Source organism: Hyperoodon ampullatus (assembly GCF_949752795.1).
Source record: "Hyperoodon ampullatus genome assembly, chromosome: 1".
Taxonomy (NCBI): Eukaryota; Metazoa; Chordata; class Mammalia; order Artiodactyla; family Ziphiidae; genus Hyperoodon; species Hyperoodon ampullatus.
In genome coordinates, this window is record NC_136914.1 from 74618245 (window position 1) to 74642498 (window position 24254).

The following is a 24254-nucleotide window of genomic DNA, read 5'->3' on the forward strand; positions in this document are numbered from 1 at the left end:
ACACAATTGGCTCCCCATTTCTTGGACCTTTGAACTCGAACTCACACCCTTAGCCCCAGGTTCTTAGGCCTTTGGTTTTGGACTGAATTACACCACCTGCTTTTCTGGTTCTCCAGATTGCATATGGCTGAACTTGGGAATTTGTGACCTCTGTAAAGACATAAGCCAACGCCTATAAATCTCTTTTTAGATATGTCCTGTTGGTTCTGTTTATTTGGAGAACTCTAACACACAGGCATATCAGTTAGTTAATTGTTAAAGATCTCATTGTAATAAAGCTTAAGATGAGAATTAAGAAATTGCAATCTTATCCACATTAGGCATGAGATTGGTGGCAGAATTAATTTAGATGCATGCCCTTTTCAATTATGATATCTCACTATAGACAAATTACTTAACCTCTCTAAGATTCAGTTTATTTACCTATAAAATGAGAAGTGTATACTGGAGTCAAGTTTTCCAAGTACATCCTGGAAAGCTCTAGTTTCCTTAAAAGGTTATAATGAGCCGAATTTAAATGTAAGATAGATTTTTTTGTATAAAATTATATAAACTCAGAAGCTTATAAAATTACAATTAATGAAATAAAATTTTATATTCAATAAAATTGAACAATTGATTCCAATATTCACTCATGTAAAAGAACATTTTTCTCAGGCCTGCATTACCATGGGTTACTACTGGAATTAATTTTTCAATTTTGTAGAATATACACACACACAAACAACACATATTATTTTTAACCATCAGCCAGTACCATAATTAATGGTGAAACACATAGAGTTATCCTACCTCAAATTAGGAATAGGGCTAGAATTGCTGTTACAGTATCATCTGTTATCAATATTGTTCCAGATATTTCAGCAAATATAGTAAATATAAAACCTAAATGTGTAGCTTTATGATTGAGGGGTCACAAATATCACTATTTTTGATGTTTTATTCCAAATATCAAACAGCAAAAACTAAAAGAAAAATAGATAACAAGCCAAAAAATACAATGCAAATATAATTAGAAATAATGTCACAGTTTCAACATCATGGGTAAGTCCAACATATTTATATATATATATATGTGTGTGTATTTTTGTTTTATTTTGTTTTGTTTTTATACCAGAGGTAACCAGTACAAGAAGATCAGTAAAAATTTGTAGAGCCTAAAAAAATCCTTAATATTAAAATAGAAAATCAATTATATATTAAGTTTAAAAAATCAATTATAAAAGAATCAGGACAAAAGACAAGGTAATATTTCTTCAATTTAAGATTAAGAAAGGCATTTGTGAACCTTGAGTGAAAATGGAAGAAACCATAAATTTGAAGAGTGATAGATTTGGCTATGTAAATTTTTGAAACACCAGAAATTAATAATAAACTATGAAAATGTGTTTTTAATATTTATTGCCAACACATATATTCTGCAAAATGAAAAGCTTATTTTATTCATGCATTTTTTTCATACAACAAATGTCTAGAAAAGGTAAATATACCCAATTAAACAGTCACACGTGTACAAATTTAAATGGCCAATAAATACAATATAATTATGAAGCTTAGTAATAAATCATCTGAAAAAAGAGTAACCAAGAATAAATATATTCTATCAAATAGAAAAGATTAAACAAAAAGATGATACAAGTTTTAACTATATGCAATTAAAGAATTAGTAAACTATATATTATATAACATTATTAAACTATATATTATAAACTATATATTAAATATAGTTAAAGCATTATTAAACTATATATTATATAAGTATTATTAAACTATATATTAAACTATATATAATTAAAACATTATTAAACTATATATTATAAGGTATTATTAAACTATATATTATATAACATTATATTTTAATATTGACTGTAAAGTATGGACTTTTTATTCCTATGAAACATACTTAGGACTTTAAGCAGGATGGAATTTTAAGTTAATTTGAGAGAAATAAACATCTTAACTGTATATAATTTTAAAATCAGAAACAGTCTCTCTCCACTTATTCAAAATGTCTTTTATTAAACATTTAAATTTGGTACGCTGACCTCTTTGAATTTACCACCTTGGATCTGAGATGTGTATGACACAATATAACCAGTCTTGAAAGTATATGGTGGAATAGTATCCATGAGATCTACCTAAAGTGTAAAAAACCCAGAAGGATTAAACATTAGTGGAACAATTCAGATTTTGAATTCAGCAAGACTACTCTCCCTGCAGGGTGGAAAACAATTTGGAATGCCTGAAGTACATATGGATTCATAACATTATCATGTACTTCCTAATTCCAAAATGTTCAGTCTTAAAAAAAAGAAATGCATGCATAACTAAAAAAAAAAATTCACAAGGGTCACATATGTGAGCAAGCCCATCTTACCCGGAGTATTTTAACCCTTTTCTCAAAGGAGGTCACTATATATTTTGTGCACTTTGGAATTTGCCTCCCAATTTACTAAATATTTCTCTAAACAATAATTACTTTAGGTTGTTCTAGTTGCAAACATATCATTTCAGATAATATATATTGAAAATGAAATAAAACAATAAAAGTATATCATTTTGAAGCTCCTCTGAATATTCTTCTACCATTTGAGAAAGACTTATCTCCATTTATTCCCATAATAAATCAATTAAGCAGAAACTTTTTAAGCTTTATTTTATAGGTGGGTTAAATTGTCCAAGTTTAAAGAGCTAGGAAGTTGTGGTCTATATTTCAAATCCACATATTCTGATTCCAAAACCCCCTTCAAATGACTTCTATATATTGTTATTCAAATATAATATTTCATTATTAAAGATGACAATAATAATAACACTTGTGAACACACACACATGTACGCATAGTTTATTTTTCTTCAAATTTATCTGTCCTCCTTTCTTAAGGGATTTTCCATTTCTTTTTCCATTTATGGATTACTCATAGATACACAGATAAGTACGTACTCTCCCTATTCATACCCAAGGCTACTTTATATTAGTATTGAAATAATATAACTGATACACAAAAACAATCAATAGAATGAACATGTAAGATACAATTTAAATAATAAAACAAATACTTATGTATTATTCACCCAACAGAAGTTATTATATTGTAAATTCCCTATTCTACCCAGCTGTCTCTCACCATTATACAGATAACCAGTTATGGGAATTGTTACTCATCGGAGACTTATGTATTTTTGCATTTTACAGTAAATATATGATATACATATGTATTCCTAGAAATATATTGTCTCATTTTGATAGTCAATAAATCAGAGCTTCATTAAAATATAGTATCATACTCTAGTTATCATTATGTTTCTGAGATTCATTCATGCTGTTTCATTGTTCTTTCATTTTCACTTCTGTGTAATATTCCATCAGGGCAGGGATTAGCAAACTTTTTCTGTAAATAGTCAGAAAATAAATTGTTTGGCTTCATAGGGAATATGGTCTCTGTCACAAGTACCCACTGTCATACAGAAAAAGCAGCCTTACACAATATATAAACTTAGGAGTGTGGCTGTGTTCCAATAAAATAAAATAGGAGACTTGCCTGCTTCAGCTCATGGTCTATAGTTTGCCAAATCTTGCATTACATGAATATCGCCAAACTTAGTTATCTCTCTTCCTGTCTGTAGACACTTCTGCTGTTTCTAGTTAGCTATTATAAATGATTCTTGCTATGAACATTTTAACACAAGTTTCCTGGCACAAATATATATGCTTGGAAATGCAGTTCCTAAATTTTAGTCATGCATATTTGTAAAGAGAAAGCCATATTCTTTCCCAGAGGAATTTTTAGCAATTTTCCATTTCTCTAGAGTGTATAAAAGTCTCTGTTGATCCGCACCCTTGCCAAAATTTGTAATTGTCCAATTTCTTCATTCACTCCTGTCTAGTGAATATAAAATTGTATCACATTGTGGTGTGAATATTCATTTCCATGATGTTAACAAAAATAGTTCATGTTTTTTTATTTATTTGTAGAGACATGTATGTCTTTGTTTCTTTAAAATGATTATAGATGTCCTCTGCCTATATTCGTACTTGATTTTTGTAATTTTTCTTGCTGAGTAAAAATATTCTTGAAAGTGATTCATTTTCCAGTTATGTTTCAAAAATCTTGTTCTGATTTGTGGCTTGTCTTTTTCTTTCTCTTATAATTTATTTAAATAGGCAGCTTCTGGTATTTCAGTTTATTCAGGCAATGTCTTTTCAATAGTGCACTTTGTGAAAATACAGTCATGAAGGTGGCCAATATTGGCTTCAAATTTTCTTTTATGTTTAAACCTTTAATCCATCTGGAATTGATATTTTGTGTATTGAGTATTGTAAAGATGCAATTTCAAATTAACTTCCCAGATGGATACCCATCACCATCGTTCCACCATCCTTTATTTTATAGACCACTTCTTTCCCAGCACAAAATGATGCTATTTTGACTATATTGTTTCCATATGTGGTCTTTTTCTCAGCTTATTTTCTGTTCCATTGGTCAATGTTTCTGTCTCTGGCTTAATGCCACAGGGGTTTAATTACTAGTTTCAGAAGTATCATAATCTCTGGGAGGAAATGGCTTCTTCTAGGAGTGATTTTGTTATGCTTAGCCCTTTTAGAATTATTTTGTCAGTTTCCTCAGATATCCTGCTGGGATTTTGATTAAAATTCTATGAAATTCATGAGTCAATTTTTGAAGAAATAATACTTTTAAAATAGTGACATGGGTAAGATTTTTTCCATGCATGTTTTAAAATTTTCCATAAGTATGTTGTACAACTTTGGTTAGATTTATTCCTAGGTATCATTTTTTCCTCTAGGTACCTTAAATTTATGATTTGCCTTTGTAAATTATTACTTTAAAATATATTTTACTTTGTTTCTAGAATATAGAAATACAAATATCTCATTAATTCTCTATCAATGAAATTTTTGCAATTTTCTTTATAGAAGTCAAAGCTTCTTACCTCACATTCATGTCTTTTTTGTGTCTATTGCACTGACTGGGACATTCACAAAGATGTTGAAGAGAACGGGCTTCCAAGTGGGTTCCAATCCTGTTGCTGTTTATTAAGACAATGGTTAATGATCATCAATAGGAATAATGTTTACTATGTGTTTTGAATAGATTCCTTTATCAAGTTAAATAGTTTTCTTCTTACTCCTATTGTTTAAAATTTTATTTTAAAGACATAATTAGATGTAGAATTTTGTCAAATGTTTTGCCCCATTTACTGAAATGATCATATTAATCTCTGTATATTAGTACAGAATTACTTTTATAGACTATATAATATTAAACCATCCATGCAATATATTAGTTTCTTCTTAATATACTAATATATCTTATTTGCTAAAAGTTCCTACAGAATTTGATATCAAAATTCTTCTGGCCTCATAGAATGAGTTGACCTACACTTTATCCTCCCTGGAAGGTTTTTTTATATAATTTAAATTGTACATTAAATGTTGTAGAACACATCTGCAACACTATTTAGATCTTCCATTTCTATGTGTGAATATTTTTGAGCACTGATTTATCATTTGTTGAAAAGGTCTAAATAGTTAGTTTCTACATTTTTCTTGAAAAGATCTGAATATATTTTTCTAACTATTTGCTCTTTTCAGCTAAGTTATCAAAGGTTGTCATTAAATTGTCATATATATTTAATTTTAATATTTTTACAATCTAATAATCTGTATTTATGTCCCAGTTTTATTTGTAAAATTATTTATTAATGTCATCTCTCTATTTTCTTGATAATTTACCACAGGGTATTGTTATTTCTACAAGAAATAATTTTCTTTGTTAAGTTGCAGTTTCATCTTTTCTGTTTCATGTATTACTGGTTTTATTTTCATATCTTCTGATCTCTACTCACTTTCAGATACTCTATTGTTATTTTTCTAACTTCTTACTTTTTATAAAAGATTTAAGCCTTCTTCAGATCTCAGTTTCAAGCTCTCTCAAGTAAGTCTGAGTTTTCAAAAACATAAGCTTTGACTGTTTACTGAATTAGATCCTCTTTCTATATATTCCCATGCTTACCTTCAAAATAATATGAAAGTACTTATTTAACAAATTTATCAATATATAAAATGTTGTGCTATGTAAGAGGACTTTGTATATAAGATATCTTGGATAGAGTTTGCATCATAATTTCAAGAGAAATTATTTGAAAACTAAATATTAGTACTATCCACTTTACACTGTCTATATCAGAATCTTTCATAATATTCCACAATACCTGAGGAAATATCATATATTTGTACCTAAGTGTTATGCACTGAAGGTCTGTGTCCTCCTCAAATTCCTACATTGAAACCCTAACCCTCAGTGTGATGGTATTAGGAGGTGGACGTCTTTGGGAGGTAATTAGATTCAGATCAGGTCATGAGTGTGGAACATTCATGATGGGATTAGTGTCCTTATAAGAAGAGGAAGAGATACCAAGGCTTCATCTGCTCTTCCATGTGAGGATACATTGAGAAGGCAGCTGTCTGTAAGCCAGAAAGAAGACACTCACAAAGAACTATTCTGCAGGCATCTTGATCTTGAATTTCCCAACCTCCAGAACTGTGAAAAATAAATGTCTGTTGTTTAAGCTACTCAGTCTATAGTCTTTTATTGTAACAGCTCAAGGGAAGACACGAGGCATTTTTGTGTGGGAACTATTCTACTCTTACTGATGACAGACTTTATCCACTAAAAGCCCCTGTGGGTGACCAATGTCATAAAGACTTCCATATGTAACATGGGCTCATTGGATGAAGGATAATAAAAAAAAAAAAGGCATCTTAAATACCAGCAAATTTAAGTATACACACATGATGTCACTGTTATTTATTGATGATTAAAGACAAATTTGCTCTGGAAAAAAAATGCTTCCTTCTTTCAATAGCTTAGTGGAGAGCTACTAGCTCACCAGATCTGAGCCTAAAGCAGAGCAGCCCATAGGATTTCAGAGGCCTCCCTTTCTTACAGGGATAATTCTCCAACCAGAGTGCATCTGTTGTTATATAATCACAGAGATCCCTATCCACCATCAGTACAGAAACTCAACTTACAATTTGTTCATGGTATACACAATTTTTCTTTATTTTTATTTTTTATTTTATTTATTTTACTTTTTTTTTTTGCGGCACACGGGCCTCTCACTGTTGCGGCCTCTTCCGTTGCAGAGCACAGGCTCTGGATGCGCAGGCTCAGAGGCCATGGCTCAAGGGCTCAGTGGCTCCGCGGCACGTGGGACCTTCCCGGACCAGGGCACGAACCTGTGTCCCCTGCATCGGCAGGTGGACTCAACCACTGCGACCCCAGGGAAGCCCATGGTATACACAATTTGGTCATGGTATACACATGGTATACAATTTAGTTTGCCCAACTTAAACTGTGGAAGGCTGAGAGTATGGGCAATTGTGCCCACTCAGTGGCTTTTCTGCGTATCAGTTTTCTCAGACTATATGTGGTGCTGGTGATATATACCCATGACCCCTTTGCAGAATACTTGCAAAAGGAAAATATTTAATGGCATAGATAAATATTTAGAACATGTCTTAATGTGGTAGCTTAATTTAAAATATAATACATTCATAGATGCAGATGGGCATTTATATCTGGATAACTCCATATCAAATGTAATTTTAAAAGTGTTATTTTTTTTCTTTGGGATTTAGTGTATTTTCCGAATGTTCCTTAGTGAAAACTTAGTGCTTTCTCTATAATTAAAAAATAAATAAATTTTTATAACAAATTGTATAGTCAGCTAGGCCTAATTTAATATTCTACCTTCTAAAATTCAGTTCTTCAAAACTGATCTGATTCTAGAAGTTTCAAATATTTTGCTAAAGGAAGGATATACATCATAATATTTAAATATCCTAATGGATATTTTTACTGGAGTCAGGACTCACCATTTCAAAACCTGAGGACATTTAGCATCTCAGGGCTTCATTCAAGAGAATGAATTTATTTTTCTTTCAAAAAACGTAAGAATTAATTGACACTTATTTTATACCATTTCCTAGGGGTCAGGTAATGTCCTGTTCAAACTGCATCAGTGAGTCACATTTCACAATGAGTCTATAGACACTCAAATGCAATACTTTTTGAAACATCTTCACAATTTTTTATGTTCCCATAACCATAATAATACTGATGTTCACTCAATAAAATAGGAGACAGATGTGAAATGTTCCAAATGTTTAACTTGCCCTAATACTCTGTGATCAACTTTGTTACATCACAATTTTCAGACATCTAAGTATGTCATGTCTCTAACTAGGTCCGTGATATGCCCCTGAGAAGCATCAACATTTTAAAATTACATAAATTTTATTTAACACATAGAGAAAATATACTTTTAAAAAACTTTCCCCATGTATTCACTTGTTCTCAAAGGCACATATGTGACTGCAATCAAAAATGTATTTATGGGCTTCCCTGGTGGTGCAGTGGTTGAGAGTCCACCTGCTGATGCAGGGGACACGGGTTCATGCCCCGGTCTGGGAGGATCCCACATGCCGCAGAGTGGCTGGGCCCGTGAGCCATGGCCGCTGAGCCTGCACATCCGGAGCCTGTGCTCCGCAACTGGAGAGGCCACTACAGTGAGAGGCCCGTGTCCCACAAAAAAAAAATATATATATATATAATAAAAAATAAAAATAAATGTATTTAGATTGTATTTAAGATATCATAAGGCATTTAACTGAGATGAGAAGAAACATTAAGTCACTGTGTTATTGTTATTACATAAGACCATGTTTTTTAAGACATACTATTCATAGGAAGATAAATTCACTGTATATAAAAACATGATTTAAATATATAGGAAGAGGCAGGAATAGAAGTTGCAGCAAATTGGAGTAGCCATTTTCATTGCTAAATTTGTTCTAAAGTTCTAAAATTAAGACATTGATTTGTTTTTGTCTGCAGTTCTTATTCAAACATGTCTCCCCTCCAAATAATCATCATACCTTCAGATCTGTATATATAGAGTGTTCACTGGAAGACTACAAAATATTTTTTATATTTGTTAATATGATTAAAATATTACTTTTTGTTGAGTACAATAAATTAGGATAAAAGTAAATGATAATTTTAGTAAGTGGTGGGCAGGTAATTTGCTACTAATATGTTGGTGGTTTAACTAGGAATCAGTCATTTAGTCATCCTACATCTTGTGTTCCTAAAAATAACCATGTAACCTTGACTATAAGGCAAAATTACTAGATAACTAGAATGGTTGAAGCCATCAAATAAGAACAGTCAGAACTGGGTTTCTTCTCTCCCCCATTTTAATGTTTACAACTTTCTGTTCTCTTAAGTCTATACCATATATTCCAATTATATTTTCCTGATCTTCCTTTGACTATCTTGCTTTAATACATGAACTCAATAAAAAGAAATATTCCTCTTTAGAAGAATAATAAAACATAATGACAGCACTTATGACTAAGCTATGAAGAAAATTTTTCTAACCAATTGAACAAGCAATTATTGACTGTTCCTTATATTCAAAATGACAGAAGAACAACACGGCAACTACAGTGTTTCAACATATATTCACCATATATAATTCAGTACAAAGGATAAGAAATAGGTGTATTCCACATTTGATTTATTTTTGGTTTGAGTATTTTTTATTTCTCTTAAAAAATAACCTACAAAAAAATAAAAAAAGAAAAGAAAGAAAGAAACTTAAGGAGCTGGATTTTTCCTCAAATCAACAAAATTTGCACAAAGATTACAACATATAGTTATTAATTTAAGTCATCCAAAATTGTGGAAATTATTTTAATTGCTGATTAATGGGAACTCTTTCTGGTCAGGCCCTAATGGAACAAGATTGTGAAATGTGAGAACAGCTCAACTGAACACTAAGATTAGGTGATAAGGCTACCACCTCCCCATGCCCTATTATGGTTGGGTCCTGGAGTGTGAGATGGATGGTGAGGCATAGGATGGAAGATGAGCAGGAAAAAGGTTGTGAAGTAATGGTACTCTGTTGTTATGTGGTGGGTTGTGTCCCCCCAAAATTCATATGTTGGAACCTAGTATCTCAGAATGTGGCTGTATTTGAAGACAGAGTCTTTAAAGAAGAAATTAAGATAAAATTAGGTCACATGGGTGAGCCCTAATCTAATATGACTGATGTTCTTAGGAGAAGAGGTGATTAGGACACAAACAACACAAAGGAAAAAACTATGTGAGGCTACAGTGACAAGGCAGCTATCTGCAAGCCAAGGAGAGAAGTCTTGGGAGAAACCATTGGCAACAGAAAGTAGAGCTGCTATGAACATACATAGGTAGTCCTTTTTGGATATATATTATGACTTTTGTTTAGTAATTACCATTTGTTCCACATCTTTCCCAGTACTTGATATTTTCACTCTTTAAAATTGTCTTTTAAATTTTCAATCTTTAAAATGTAATTATTCTAGTGGATGTAAATGATATCCATTATAATTTTAATTTCCATTTCTCTGATGATTAAGTATGTCGACCACCATTTATTTACTTACTTAACATTTGTATATCTCCCTTGATAAACTTTATGTTCAAGTCTTCTGCTTGTATAAAAAAAAAATTCCTTGTCTTTTTATTTTTCAACTGTAAGATTTATATTTTCTCAACAGAAATAATTCCAGACACGTATATTTCAAATCTTTTCTTCCATATGTAGCTTTCTTTTCATTTTCTTATGGTGACTTTTGATGAGCAGAAATTTTCCATTTTGATGGTATACAACTTATTGTTTTCTTTTATGATTAGCTCCTTTTGCAACTTCTTTAAGACATCTTTTCCTATGATGAGGCTGAGAAAATATTCTCCTCTTATTCTTTTAATTTGTAGATGTGTTAGAGATTTGTTTTTATCTTTAGGTCTATGAAATATCTCAAATTGACTTTTATGTATGTTATGAGATAGGGGTTGAGAGGTTTTATTTCCCTATGTAATTATCTACTTGTTTCAATATAACTTGTTAAAACTTTTCTTTATCCCATTCCTTTTCCTTAGACCTTACATACATGCTGAGTCTATTTCTAGATACTTTATTCTCTTCCAATGAACTATTTGTCTGTAATTATGCCAATGACATTATCTTGAACACTGTAAGTTTATAGTAAATTGTGAAATAAGCTAGTGTGAGTACTCCAACTATTGTCTTAATTTTCTAGATAATTTTGGTATTTCTAGATTATTTTCTCATTTCCCTATAATTCTGTGATCAACTTGGCAATTTCCACAAAAAAAAAACTATTGAAGTTTAAATGGGGTTGTATGTGCATGTACGTGTAGCAATATTTAACTAAAACTATGTACAAATATGTTTAGATATGGATGTAGAGCTCTCTCTTTATATATATCTAATAAAGACATATCTTTCTTAGATTTTTTTTGATAATACTGTGTTGTCAGCAACATTGAAGAAGACAAGAAAGATGTTAATCTTGGATGATAGCAATTTTGATCAGAAGTTGGGCTATTTAAATTTCCTTATTTATAGATCAGAAAACCAAGAGACTAGGTTAATTATTCTGTTATTTTTCTTCTTTCAACTTCTCAAAATAACTTGAGGTTACATCACGGAGGTACATTTCTAGTGTCATAGAGATGGTTAATGGGGGAATATTTCTGTAACCCCATCTGGTGTTCTTTCAATTAGTTACACATGGTACCTCAAGTCCAGGTTGTTGGAATACCATAACTCCAAAATCAATATGACACATTTGGAAAAGAAATCATGATATTCTGATTAATGCATTCTACTCCCAGCAAATAGTATGTTCTACTTCTGTCATTCATTGTGTTCTCTGCCTTGAATGCTTTTTTCCTTGTCCATGTGCCTGAATCATTACACTCCTTCAAGGTCAAGTTTTAAATTCTTAATGAATTTTATTATTTGGCATTTGTTATTGACAGCTTTGTTAGACAATGATTTGTGTGCATCTTTTATTTCTAGTAACAAGAGTTCTGTGCACAGTAGGAAAAGAGCAGCATCTTAAAGAATTATGACTCTCACTATATCACCAGCAAAACCTCATATCTGGGTACTTGGAAAATAAATATTGATTAGATAATAGTAATGAGATAACCATGGCTAACATTTATGGTGTCTTTACTATGTCCAGACCATTTTTCTAAATTTCACTTTCACTTTATGACTCAGGTACTTTTATTATGCACATTTAAAAAAATGAGGACACTGTTGAGGTTAAGGGACTAGCTCAGTTCACAACTCTGATAGTGGAGGAGCTGGGAACAAGCTTAGGCAATCTGACTTCAGGACCTTATGTTTGAACACTAGACTATAGAACTTCTCATGATAGATATTGAAAATATATCATTTACTTTCAATTTTGTCTAAAAAGTACTTTAATTTTTTTTTTAATTTTGATATATATATTTATGTACCTGACTTTTTAATGTCAAACAAAATGGAAATCTCCTTAATTATACTGAAAGCAATAAGATCTCTATGACTAATAATTTTAATTTCTAAATTATTTTATCTTTGGAGAAATAAAGGTAGCATTAACATTTTTAATATGGGCCTACCCTTAGATGGTTGAGACCATTAGGTTTCTGTTAGGGTTAGAGCTAAGATTAGGGAAAATGTATTTGGATACATTTAAAAGTTTAATAAAATATTGCTGCCTTTTTAATGTTGATATTTGTGATTTAGTCATGGTAATAGGTTTGCTGAGTTTTTAAGGATTCATAGCACACACAATGCCACTTTTTTGTTTGTTTATTTTCCGAAGCTTCTGCATGTGTATCCAAATACCCTGCCTTCCCTCCAATGAAAATTAGTGAACTCCCAGTCCTTCTGTCTATGGGCAACTCTTCTTTTTGTGCTCAGGATTACATCCTCTCTTGCCTAATCAAGAACATCTCTTCAGGCATTTCTCCTTTCTCTTCCACATCATCATCTTTTTTCTGTTCTCATGAAATTCGGCCTCATCTTATACACATGTTGATTTTTCTTCTAATGTGTCACATCTCTCCTCAAACTTTACAATATCTTCCCATCTGTATTCATTTCCTGTGGCCGATGTAACAAGTTACCACAAACATGGGTTGTTTTAAAAAACACATTTATTCTCTTACAGCCTGTAGGTCAGAAATCAAAAATTGGTTCACTGGGCTAAAAGCAAGGAGTTAACAAGAGGCTCTAGGGCAATATCCCTTTTCTAGCTTTTTTTCAGGCTCTAGAACCACATTCCTTACATTTCTTGGCTTGTAGCCTTTACCTACATCATTAAAGCCAGAAGCATAGCATCTTATTTCAATTGTCACATTGCTTTCCTCCTCTGTGTAAAAAATTCCCCCTGCATCCCTCTTCTAAAGACCCTTGTGATTACATTTAAGGCCAATGTGATCATCTGAAATAATCTCCCCATGTCAAGATCCTTAATTTAATCACATTTGTAAAGTTCATTTTGCCATATAAAGTAATATTGATAGGTTCCAGACATTAGGACCTTGATATTTGAAGAAAGGGTGTGACATTATTCAGCCATCTCTCAAATATTAAACAAAATATTCTTAAAAAACCTGACATTGTCTGACCTCCAACACCTTCTCTGACCTAATGCACTATCACTGAGGCTTTGTCACTGTCTGAGTGCACTGACCTTCAGTGTGTTCCCTTTGCATACCAGCTATGCTACTACTTCAGAGCATTTGCATACGCTATGTCCTCTGATCCGAATGTTCTCCTAGATAACCACTGGGATAACTCTTTCACTTTCCATTGATCTATTTCACTATGTTGCACTATCACAGATTTCCCTCACCAAATAAAGGCAGAGTAACATCTTCGCCATCCCCATTATTTCCTTGATTTGACTTTTTTTCTTCTATATCATGATCATCCTCCACACATAAATATTTTTTGTTTGTCTCTCCCCACTAGACTATAAGCTCCCTGAGGGCAGAAACAATATTAGTATTGCTGCTATGTCTCCAGTGCCTAGAAGAGAGCTCACTTATTATTTCAATATTTTCAATTTCATAGCTCCTGGAATTGCAATTCAGATTCCTCATGCAACAAGAAAAGCATGGGTGTTATGAATCAACATAACTAAAATGACAGATAAGTAATTTATTTTGAGTCAAGTGGAAGTCCAAAGAATAACAAAATGGATAATTCACTTTTTTCACTCACAAATCACACCAAATGTTTAGCTTATAATTTATCTCTAGGAAGGGTATGAAAACCATAAAGAAAAATAGTGGTTATGTATGAATAACCCAAAACATTAACTTATGACACAGAAACCTGAAGACCTGAGTATTTTATTACAATCACCATTTTATTCCAATAGGATTATATATATAATGATAAATTCTGGCTTAATATTCAACACAAACTTTAAAGAAGAAAATACTTTTGGAATAGTGGCATAGTATTTGGATTCAGATTATTCAGTTTTTGTAAAATCTCTGTCGTTTATTTGCTATTTGACCTCTTTTGCAAAGTACTCTAGGGAAAAAAAATCTCTTTAAGGTGTTAACCCATTTTCTCATCTAAAAAATGATGATAAAACACATTATTGGTCATGAGATGGAAGTTAAATCTCATACGTGAAATTGATTTGTAAACTGTAAATCCCAACACTAGTATTTTTACTAAAGAAATAACACATTTCTACTCAAAATATTTCTCATGGGTTTATTCAGTTTATTTGTTCAAAAAGTAATCTTATTCAAGGACTAATCTGATAAACTTATAGACATATTAGTAGGGAGAGAGAGACATATACTACACTACAGACAGAAAAAAAAAAAGTAGTGTGTTTAGAAAATCTCTCAGATTGAACCAAAGAGGTGGTAACCAATATTATTGATTATTTAGGTGTTTTGCATACTATTATAGTACCTTGTATATGTTATCCTTTAATCCTAAAAAAATTCCAATTTGATAAAAACAATGGAAATTTACAGATGTTAATTTATTTTCCCAAAGACACAAAGAATTATAGATTATTTCTGGGAGGTTGAGCAAATCAAGTTGTTCAGACCCACAACTTGTATTTCTCCCCTCCACCCCCAATTACTAGTTGAGTTTCTTTGTGAAGTGATACTGGTCTAAGTCTAAGTATTTCTATATAACAGCAAATATATCAGTACTTTTTTTTCCTTTGACAGTTCCCAAGTACAACTTAGTAATATTAAATTAATTATGGTCTGGCTATAATTTCTCCAATGTCCATTTTTTACTTACACAAATCCATAGTTTGGGAATACTACACTTTTCCACAGGTTTGTGCAGAAAGAGTCCACAGCAATCCCTTTTGTAATTAATTTTGCTTCTGTTCTGTTACAGATGTTACCTCTCTCTCTCATTTCACTCCCCCACTTCAAACTGCAGTAAAATTCTCCGTGTGTGCACATCTGTGTATTTGTGCATGTGTGCGCACACACATGTGAGCTTTTGGGAGGAAGCATTTCTTAAACATAATAAAGTGAGAATAATCATTAATAACCTTTAAAATAACAGAATCTAAGATTAAGTGTTGCTGAAGCGTCAGATGAGACACAGGATAAAGGAAGCTGCACTGAATGGATGTTTGTTTCAAATAAATCCATTCTCCAAAACCTAAATTAAAAAAAAAAAATTGGAGAAGGATATGATTTAAAACTAATTGTTGAGAACACTAGTACTTTTGAAAAGCAATAGGTGGGCAATGCTTCTGCAGACTAAACTCTCAGAATAGAGCAAAGTTTAAACTGTAGCAAAGTTTCCTCACCTTTTATTAACCTGGATCTAGGGAGATGTTTTATGATGAGCCTCACAGCATTTTTCAAATATGAGGAGAAAAAACTATTACAGTTACTACTATTAATGAAACAATCTCACTTATTATTACTATTCTCATACTATGATTTTTATCATAAGTATTAATTCTTGTGTAAAAACACAGAGATATGGTAAATGTATGTAGCTCTAAAGGAATTTCTGGGGAAATTCCATATTATTAATAAATAATTATTAATAAGTAGTTATTAATAAGTATTATTAATAAATAATAACTAGGGTGACCAGAGTAACCATAGGCTTGGTATACCTGGGAGAGTTCCAGGTATATCTGTGGTTCTGGCTTAGTTATTTTTTTTAATTAATTAATTTATTTATTTATGGCTGTGTTGGGTCTTTGTTTCTGTGCGAGGGCTTTTTCTCGTTGTGGCAAGCGGGGGTCACTGTTCATCACGGTGTGTGGGCCTCTCACTATCGCGGCCTCTCTTGTTGCGGAGCACAGGCTCCAGACGCGCAGGCTCAGTAATTGTGGCTCACGGGCCCAGTTGTTCCGCGGCATGTGGGATCTTCCCAGACCAGGGCTCAAACCCGTGTCCCCTGCATCGGCAGGCAGATTCTCAACCACTGCACCACCAGGGAAGCCCCAGGGAAGCCCCTGGCTTAGTTAATAACACCCTCTTTCATTCTCAAAAATGTCATGGTTAGGATGATAAAGTATATAGCCATCTTGCCTATAACTCATTAAGAGAAGTACTCTCTGCTACTGTTCTCCATTATTTTTATTTTGGCTTGCTTCAGCAGTGAATTACCTTTTTTTATTTCTCTTTTGTAAGGTTATTTTGTTCAGTAATATAAAAATGCAGTTATTTGAAAATATTGCTTTGAAGCAAATTTATATTCTTTTCTCTTTGAATTGCTACCATAGGACTATCATTACATTTCAGTTAAATAAATAAATAAATACTAAGCTAAAGAATTACAATAGGGCTTCCCTGGTGGCACAGTGGTTGAGACATGGCCTGCTGATGCAGGGGATACAGGCTCGTGCCCCCGTCCGGGAAGATCCCACATGCCGCAGAGCGGCTGGGCCCGTGAGCCATGGCCACTGAGACTGCGCGTCCGGAGCCTGTGCTCCACAACGGGAGAGGCCATAGCAGTGAGAGGCCCGCATACTGCTAAAAAAAAAAAAAAAAAAAAAAAGAATTACAATAAAAGTAATTTGGACCAACTTGGTTTAATGTGAAAAATTAAGAAAATGTATTCATATTTTATATTACATATGTAATATCATATATGTGTGTGTGTGTGTGTGTGTGTGTGTGTGTGTGTGTGTGGAGATAGAGGGGGGGTGGGAGACAGAGAAACAGAGACAGAGAGATAGAAAAAGGCCAAGGTACAAATATACAGACATATACATTCTAGAGAGAGAATATAAAATATTGATCTACATCTAAAAACATTTAGTGCTACATCTAAAAACATTTTCCTATTTTTTTTTCTTAATATTAAGAAGGTTCTTCGAATAAACAGCTTCAAAGCACAGCTTGAAATGGACCAGTTGTAAGAAACAAACTTACAGAGTGGCAAATTTATGTTACCACCCACAAATGTGAATAGGCTTCCAGACAGCTAAAATGTGTCATTTAGAAGGAATATGTTTCATTTATTGATTGTTTAGAGTGATTGAAATACATTGCTCTCATCCAGCTCCTTGGCAAGTATTTCAATTAAGTGGGCACAAAATTTATCCTAATGCAGTGTTCTATTATTCTGCTCTGTAGTATATAATTGTATGTGACTTTGGACTTGCGGAGGTCTTCCGTCATTGTAAAAATAAAATAACACTTCTCTTTTAAGGGAATAAATGTAACTTTTCTCAGTGGAAACACTTGTTTGATAAAGAGCCACTGATGCTGGAAACACAGGTCATTTATTTTCATCAGTGTATCAGAAAATAACGGGAAATGTATGCAGCTTGTAAAATTTGCAATCAGCAAAGTATTAATCTGTATAAAAAAGAAGCAAAATTACATGGAAGATGGTACTATATGATATTTTTGGCATAGAAATGATGTCTCTATATTGGAGATGAATCAAGGGTAGATTAAAGATTATCTAGTATTCACATCTCCCACTGGCCTTGAAATAGTAAGAATTTAAAGTAAACATAAAAAAATTTTTAGAAATAAAAATAAATAAATAAATAAAGTAAACAAAGACTTATCTTGGGTTCTTTCTCCACTGTACTATAACTTAAATATTGTAATACACTCTGATGTGCTGGGAGCTATTTGTATTTTGTTGTAAGTTTACTTCTACATTGGATGTTTTCAACTTATTATTTTCCTTAAGTTTCTTATTTTATTAAGGTGAGGAACTTAGAATGATGGAGTAATGCTTAGTCAAATATGTTTTTAAAAAATCTAATGTCTATTCTTTTAAAAGACTTACAAATACACACATACAGACACACACAGGTAGGCGCGCACACACACACACATACACACACACAGAACGTTAGGGCAGATCATGCAATTTTATATGTCTGAAACTATATCTTGCAGAATAAAATAGTAGAAGGAGCCATGTGTTGGAGATTAGAAAACCTAGACCCCTATCTTAGCTTTGTCAACAGGCTAACTGTGTGTATGTGACTAAATCAGTTACTGTTCTGAATCTTTATTTCCTTCTCATTGAAAAGAACGAGTTTGTATGCATCTAAGTATTTTTCAGTCTTTCTATTTGATCTAGGAATAATTTACATTTGAAAAAATATATATCATATTAGAGTAATTCTGCTCGCTTCAGAAATTCTTATAAGTTTTGTCCTTGGTATGTCCCACGGTTTTTAAAAATTTGCTTTTTAAGGAAATATGGAATTTAAAAGATTTCCCTCCTGCAAAAATCAAATTTGAGTTTCACAGTATTATATTTTCCATGGACTGGATGTTAAATCATTAACCAAATATTTTATATTGTCACGATTATTCCTGGTTGTAAACTGGGAACTTAAGCACTTTTAGTCACTGCCCAAACAAGGCCTGATAAGTGAAATGGGGCACACAAAACAGGAAGCTCATACAACAGGAAATCTCAGAATCTGATCTTCACTTTAAGAAGTAATGTCCATCACCACATTGCCAGCTGCTTTTGCTGGCCTTTTCTATAGCACACATTATTTATCATCAACAATTTATTTTCTAAATCAAACTTCCTATATTTCATCATGTAGACTAACAGTGCCCTTCTCATGGACTTTAATTTTTATGATAGCTATTATAAAATATCCATTCTCACTTGCCTAGAAATTACTCAGAATCAGGTTGGATCAAGTATGAATTTTCTATTTGTTTAAGAATAAAACAAAATCTTTGAGGGATTGTATAAGTTGGCCAAAGTCATATAACACAACTTATGGAGTCAGAATGGCAGCAGTCATTTTCAGTGATTTCAGAGCTGAGCCCACTCTGTGGGCAGCTTTTAATTTTTGGTGCTTTGGTACTTTCCATACTGAATTTGAGTACTTTGTCACCTTCCATATTGAGATTATCCTTTGGAGTTTTGAGAGAGTTATGGTAAATTACTGTAATGACCAAAATTATTTATTCTTCCCTGTAACTACACCCTTTAGAATGTGACTTTAAAGTTTCTCCCATGCAGAGCCTATTTCTCCTCCACTTGAATCTGGGTTGGCCTGTGACTTATTTGATCAACCAAATTTAAAGGGAATAAAGTGACACTGCTTCCTAGGACTCATGATAACTTACATGCTTCTGTTCAGTATTTTAGAAACCTGAGGAGCTGTCTTGGAAACAAGGCTGGGCGAGTATACTGGAGGATGGGAGTCCTCTTGAAGCAAAGATGAGACATCCCAGCTTGCGTAGACCAAGCTAGAAGAGCCAGCACCCAGTCCACCCAGTCCAACAAGGATTAGATGTCCCTAGCTACCCCTACAACCTCCTCTTCAAATTACCACTCCCTTAGAATAGCAGTTATTTTAAGTCACTAAGGATTAGAGTGGTATGCTACATAGCAAATGCTAACTGGTTTTGGTTTAAGAAGATAGATCATTCCACTGGAAAACTTAGGGGAAAATTTGCATACATGATTTTACTTGTTTAGTATATTAAAATCGCTGACTTTTCTAGAACTGCACTATAGAAAGTAGTCAAATAAGATGGTAGAGGAAAAATCTCTATATACTGTAATGAGTGAAAAAATTTGAAATTGCTTGAGAAGGACTCTAGCCATACTGTATTTGTATTTCATTTAATGGAAGCATTTGGTAGCTGCAGTAACTGTGTAGGCATTTTTCAATGAAAGGGCAAGTTAGTGAACATGTCAGTGAACATGCTTGTAGGTTCCTAGTTTATAGGATAAGAGAAACAAAAAAGATGACAGGAGCAGCATTCCTGCCATTCAAGAGAGTAATGGGTCAATACTCATCAATATAAGGGAGATTTGCCAGGAATTATGAATGTTTTAAGGGGATCTTTATAATTCTCTATAAATCCTTACCAAGTAAATCTATACTATTTTTCTGCAAGACCTGTGGTAGTTTTCTACAATGCTCTTAAATGTCAATTTGGCATTGGAAACCGCTGTTTCACAGCAGAAATTGAAAGAGACCATCATAGTTATGTTGAGAAAAGTAATAATTTGCAATTCAAGGGAAGTTTAGACTTAAAAAAATACCTAACTTTCTCATAAGGTTTTAATTCAGATATCATTATCAAGGAGAAGAGTGTTCATGTTGCAATAGAATTCAACAGCTTTCTCACTGAGCACTGCTTTCAAGTGTTCCAGCAAATTGATACCATCATTATTCTATCAAAATAAACGTTCATTGACTAATTATGCAGTTCAGGACATCACCCTGAGCTACTTTGCATAGTGGAAAGTTTACTTCTTTGAAGTCTCAAAAATACTTACTTTCTCTCAGACCTTCTGTGCTTAAGTCAGGGAGCGTTACATTTGATCCTGGCTAAACGTGATAAATTACAGCTGGTAAAAGGCATAAACAGGAATGTATAATGGTTGCTCTCTAATGCCTTAGTGACATTCGAGACATTACTGTTATTACTATATTTCTTGTATTAGTGTCTTAGAAATTTTGGAGTTTCCAAAATGCTTGCCTATTTCCACGATATTCTGTTCCTTCAGAATGTACTCATACTACAATGCTCAATATCTAGAGAGAAAGTCCCCCTCAGAAAAAATACACATATACATGTATTCACTTATAAACAAATATATGTGTATTTGTTTATAAATAAAATGTGCTCCTACTTTATCAATGAAATTTGCTCCATTGGTAGCACATTTAGATTCAATGAAACATTGCTGTGAGTGCTTGATGTTTTTCAATGATTCATGTTGAGAACACTGGTATTTATTTGTACATAAAATAAGGTTATTATTTTATAAAATATGTGAAATATATAAAAAGCACATACAACCCAAGTTTTTCTTGAGAGTTTAAAAATTATTTTATAATGGTGCCAATTGTTAATTCCATCCATTGGTAAGGTAAATTAATTCAGCATTTTGTGTCAATTTTTCTTTATAAATAGGCAGAACAATTTTTATAATACACTAAATTGGCTTCTCATATCATATTATTTTCCTTGGATGATATTCATAGTATTTTAGTTAACTGTTTTTAACTTTAATAGCTATTAATAGAAAATTCTTTCTTCTTTTAAATCAATTATGAATCCTTATGCTATGTTAGTCGAGTCAAATAAACACACACACACACACACACACACACACACACACACAAAATGATTCAACTCAATATCCTTCAACAACTCAATCTGTTCCACCCAAAACACCTGGAAAACTGTCTGATGTTTTGATGTCTCAGGGTATTTATTTCTTCATATTCCTTTTCACTAGCCAGTGCACTTTTGTTCTTGAATGGACATCCAAACCATATACTGAATAATGTAAAATACCTTGAGAACAAGAGTTAACATATTAAAAAAAAAATGGATAAGAAGTTGTGACTGCATTAGCTGGAGGCTACATAGACAAGGCTTGCAGAGGTCATTCCCAGCAATGGAGATTAAACCATGCTCTGAGAGAGAGGAGAAGAGAAGAGGCATGGAGAATAACATGAAAGGCAAATGTATATTTGATGCTAAAGAGAAAACTAGAGAACAATTTCCTCATCCACTCATCACTTTCTGGAGTACAGCTCTTCTTCCCATAACAACCAACTAAGTGTTGTTAGCATTCAGTAATAAAACCACTCAAATGAACCTCTATTTATAAAACTACTCAAATGAACTTCTATGTTCAGCAAACAAAGCTTCTAAAACTGGTGTGAAGAAAAACGTGGTAGCATTTAACCAATAGTCAGCTTTTATTGTAAGCGAGTCATTTTATTGAAATGTGGTTGGTTTTGTGTGTATGTATATATATATATATATATATATATATATATATATATATATATAACAAGAAAAATATATATTCACAAACAAGAAGTAATTGATTTGACAATTCTCTGCATAGTTGAATTATCTATAGCAATGCCCCTATACTTTAATGTCAGTTATTGAGTGTTGATTCTATTTTCAAACAGTAAATAATTTTGACAATGCTATCTATGGTGAAATGTTGAGATGAATCAATACTTTTCATGGAAAAAAAATCTCACTGTTAGCAAAACAAGCCTATTAAACCTAAGGTTATTTCTTATTGCTTTCAACTTTTGAAAAATGCTAACAATGCCAGCTAGACCTTCTTGTAAAATTGGAAACTGGCTGGTTATAGATATATAAGCCAGTGATACTGTGTCAGCACTTTCTAAATCTGTATTGGTGCTTTCATTCCAAGTATAATCAAGGCCAATCGTGTACCAGCCAACACATCTCGGAAATTTTGTACAAAGAAACTTATGGATATATCAATAATGATTTGCTGGTGCCCTTTACAGTACAAAGGATCTCTTAGGAAGCAAAATGTTCAGCTGCCTCAGTGACAGCATACAGGATTATTCAATCCAAAGTACCCATTTAAAAAGTGCAATTCTAGACAGAAGATATAGAAAAAAGAAAGCAGTCATTTATTTGTATACCAATTAATTTATGCATTTTTTGTATTCGTGAGTAAGAAACAAGATATCTATCAAATGCCTACTCATTGTAAAGTATTCTTAAAAAACAAATTCTCTCATGAAAGCTGTCTAGTCTAGTAGGAAAAATCTTATAAATACATAAAAAATATAATTTATATTAGAAATTTTAAGTTACCTAAGAGGGGTACAGTAAAATAAATAATCACGTTAAGCTAGGTTGTATTGTGGTAACAAAATACTTAAAATCTCAGTTATGTAAAAAAACAGAGACTCTTATGCGCCCTGAGGGCCAGCTGCGAGTTCTATTTTTATTCCAACTCCATGACCCAGGCTGACAGAACAGCTGCTCTTAGCACCTGTCTAAGCCTGTCATAGCCAAAGAAAAAGAAAACTGGAAATTATTGGATTGTTGCTAAATAATCTGACCCAAAGAAGACAGTCTCTTTCATGGACATTGCGCACAAATAGTTACAGAAACTCTCCCAACCATAAGGGGGCAGAAGCCGAAAGTTCAGGCTTGCATGCACTCAGAAGGCAAGTAGAATTAGTGACCAAGCATAAACAACTAAGCAGTAACACAATGACAAGGAGTTGCACTTGATCTGATCTTCAAAGATGAATAAGAATTTAGACAAGTGAATTTGGAGAAAAAGTTTTTCCAGACAGGAAGCATATCATGTGTACAGAAGGCACGTTGTATACAGAACACTGCTATGAGTGTCATTCAACCAGATACACGTCTGATGTTAAAGGAACATTGCACTGGATACTCGTTAAAGGTGGCAAGGCAGATTTTATTAAAAATTCCTGCAGTAGGGGAGAGATTCCACTATAAACTGAGCTCAGCTCAACTAGGACAACCTGCTTTGAAGGAAAACATAGGGGGTACAAAACAGGCTATGGGGAAAATGGAAAATTACAGAAGGACGATAAGTGGAAAACTAGTGAAAATAGTTTGGCAATATGGGTTGGGACAATGTACATTTTATGGTTTGGCAACATTGAATTTATTTTGAGCAAAAACTCAAAATAAATTGGGGTTGGTGTCATTTTTAGGGACACAGACCATTACAGGTGGAAGCCAGGTTAAATTTGTTGAAGTCTCAGCTCAGTGTTTGAACAAATCCTCTGTGTCATGAGGGAGTTTATAACTCACTCTGACAGGACTAAAAGACTGCAAAAGGCGAGGATCAGCTCATAAAGTAACCTTGTCTAGTTACAACCTGAAGACTTTTATAAAATTTGGGGTGTGGGAGAGTTGTGGGATCTGAACTTGGATTTAAGAAGGTTGCTATGAAGACTTTAGTATGATGAGTTAGAAGAGAAATAAAACTAGAAGGAGAATGACCAATATGGATGTTAATAAAATCTATGTGATATTTGAATTCAGAAATGAATGAGATTTTAATTAAGAA